The following is a 3,438-nucleotide window of genomic DNA, read 5'->3' as shown; positions in this document are numbered from 1 at the left end:
CAAATGGATTTATGTTGAGCCTGGCCAGATCTGTGTCAGAAACAGAATGTGAGCTTGCGAAATCAGGATGGTCTCATGAGGCTAAGCACACGGTGCCCTTTTTATACAGTAGATACAGATACAGTAGGCCTACGATCTGGCTAAAGTCTTCGGTCCAGTTTTCATGAACAGAATCCGTCTTCACAGTGGATTATTCGGACCCTGACTAATGAGTAAATCTACTGCGTAAATCCCAGTTGGAAATGACAACTATTAGACATGGACTGTAGACACACTCCCTTCCTGCAACACGGAACAGACGAGTCAATCACCTTCATCTGGTTCTAATGAGACTGTTCGTACCCCCCATCCCCTGCCACGCCCCTTCCTCCCCCACCCCCCACCCCCCCCCCCACCCCCCCCCCAGCTCTGTCAGTCCTACCCTGCCCCTCTCCTAATCTACTGACAGCCAGCGATGACGCCACCAGCATCCAACTGTCCAAACTGTCAATTTGGCTCTTGTGAGCGTCGTGGAGCAGACAGACCCTGATCCGATCTCCTCACATCACTCACGCTGTGTGTGACTGGCGTTACGCATGCTATCGGATCTTTAGGTTATACAAAGATAACACTGACATTCGATGCTATAGGCCTACTCGTCATTACTGTTTACAAACAAGACAAAACAGCGCAGTTGGAATTGCAAAATGTGTTTTTAGTTGAGTCTTGGGAGGTCAGAGCGGCCAGCTGGGGATCGCAAGGTCCCCGGTTCAATCCCAGCTCTCGGCATCGTGCCGGAGTGTCCTTGAGCAAGACGCTGAACCTCAAAATCACTCACGTGCAGCATGGAGGTGTAGTACTGTACCTAGTACTGTCGCCTCACAGCAAGAAGGTCTCCGGGCCTTTCTGTGCGGAGTTTGCGTGTTCTCCTCGTGTTCGCAAGGGTTTCCTCCCAAAGAACCCGATACGAAAAACACGCAGAAGAACAGGTGCTCTTCAGTCCGGTCCCTGACCAAGACCTGGACTGAGCACTTGGACATGGTCCCAATGAACTGCCATGAACGATGGCTGCCCACTGCTCCTGGGATAGCTTGGATGGGAGAAACGCAGGGAACAATCTCCACCGGCGACCCCCGAAATTTAACGTGTGTGTGCTGTGTGCCGTGTTTAATGTATGTGTCACGTTTGGTCCAATAAAGACCACGCCCTCAGGTCCTGAAATTAAGAAATAATAAATTAATATAGTTGCTTACCATAAGCTACTAACATAGGTCTGCCATGTGTACAAATACTGCATCTGCTTTGGCGACACTACATGTTGCATTCCCAGGCTATTCATAGATCTGTATCTGATGCTGATATTGTGTCAGGCGCCTTGGCAACAGCGAAACCACATTGATCCGGAGCCAATACAGACATAGAGCGCAGCACAATAGCTTCAGTATACTTGTACAAGAACAGGACATTTATTTTGGAAGTGTTCGTCGGTCATAGGTCTTTAGAAGCAATCATGTGGCCATAAAGAGCCGACCATAGAAGATGTATTACAGAGCACAGAAAACAAAGGGACTGTTGGAAGGGGAATGACATCACTGGTTGTTTGTGAGGACGGTCTGGTCAGGGGGGTTCATAAACTATCCTCTGTGATCACACAGGCCATCGTAGAGCCTGATGGTCTCTCTCTCGGTCTCTCTCTCTCTCTCTCTCTCTCTCTGTCCTAAAGGAAAGAAAGACGTCTTTATTTGTCGTACAGCACACTCCTCCACACACGTGTGTAATGGGCGACACATGGAAACACGCATTTAGGATCGCCGATTAAATGTTTCTCTGCACTTTCAACCCGTCCCTTCGTCCCTCCCCCCCCCCGAGGACAGCCGGGAGCAGACAGGAGACACGTGGACGAGCCGCGCCCGGGGACCAATCCCAGCGCTCCTGTCTGTCCTCATCAGCAGGCCCGTGGCCAGCCTTGTGGACCATATCGTTTCCATTTGTTGACGGGGGGGGGGGGAGTAGGGAACGGGGGGGGCCTTTTGTCATAAATTCTGGACCTTTGATCTGAAATTTTGGACCTTTGGACATAAGAATGGTCCTGGAATGACATTCAGTCCAAGTTAAAGCTGGAAGTTCTTCCTTCCCTAAAGGAATTTAAATGCCTGATTTCCTTTCTTTATGATACATGTTGTAACTGTTTTTAACTAAGTGCACTGTACATTGTTTTGTTGTTCTATGTTGTTGTACACTCAGCAGCTCTGCAAATGAGGTGGCCTCACCTCAGAGCTCACCTGAGTATAAATAAAGGTTTCAATCAATCAATCAATCAATCAATCAATCAATGAGGGGGGGTTCGTTCGATCCGCCCCCTGGTTACGGGCCTGATCAGGGAGGGACAGCTTTAGCAGTCTATTCTTCTGCATGTTTTCCGTATCGGGTTCTTTATGGGGGGAACCCTTGCGAACATGGGGAGAACATTCAAACTCCACACAGAAAGGCTGGGGAGATGCCCCACCTGGGTAGCTGACTCGCCCCCCAGTGCTAACAGCGTCTCAAGTGGCGATCGAACCCATGACCTTCTTGCTGGGCAGCAGCAGTGCTGGGCCCGTGGCCACCCTGCCGATAAAGCCTCATGATGTCTGTCTGTCCTCGTGGTGGATGTCTGTCTCATGATGCTGGTCGGTCTGTTGGTCTCTGTCTGTCTGTCTGTCTGTCTGTCTGTCTGTCTGTCTGTTTGTCTTTATGTCTCTGCTGTCTCTCTCTGTCTGTCTGTCTGTCTGTCTGTCTGTCTGTCTGTCTGTCTGTCTGTCTGTCTGTCTGTCTGTCTCTCTCTCTGTCTGTGTGTACATCTGCCTTTTTGTTTGTCGTTGATTGTGTGTCTGCCTCTTTGTCCATCTCTCTCCCTCTCCCTCCCTCCCTCCCTCCCTCTCTCTCTCTCTCTCTCTCTCTCTCTCATTATTTCAAATTACTTATAGACCACATCTAGACGACAAAGATTAAGACAAAAGACAACATAGGTTACAACATAAAGGCTTTTTAAGATGTCAAGATCCCACTAAAGATCCTTAGAAAAAAGTGTGATATTATTATGGGATAAAGGGACACTGAAATTAAATGAAATTGCACTGAAATTGTAAATCTATAAAAGAAACAAAGCAAGATAAAGTAGTTGGAGGTAATTCGTCCACAATGGCTGACGAGCCCAGTGCAATAAACAAGATGGAAGTCAACTATTATCCACGAAGAACCATATTTTTGCTTGGGGAGGACGTCAAGACAATTCTTCAAATTAACAAAGAAAAAAAGATGTTGAAATTATCCTCCAAACAGTTAAAATGATTCACTAATCCTCTTGGAGATCTTCATTCCCATAAAAAAAATAAAAATTAAAAAATTTAAAAATCTGTCATTACACTTGTCACTTTGTAGCATGTCAAGACTGCAATGTATTCAAGCCCTTGGCTTAGT

Source organism: Borostomias antarcticus (assembly GCF_949987555.1).
Source record: "Borostomias antarcticus genome assembly, chromosome: 33".
Classification (NCBI taxonomy): Eukaryota; Metazoa; Chordata; class Actinopteri; order Stomiiformes; family Stomiidae; genus Borostomias; species Borostomias antarcticus.
This window is presented reverse-complemented; position numbering follows the sequence as displayed.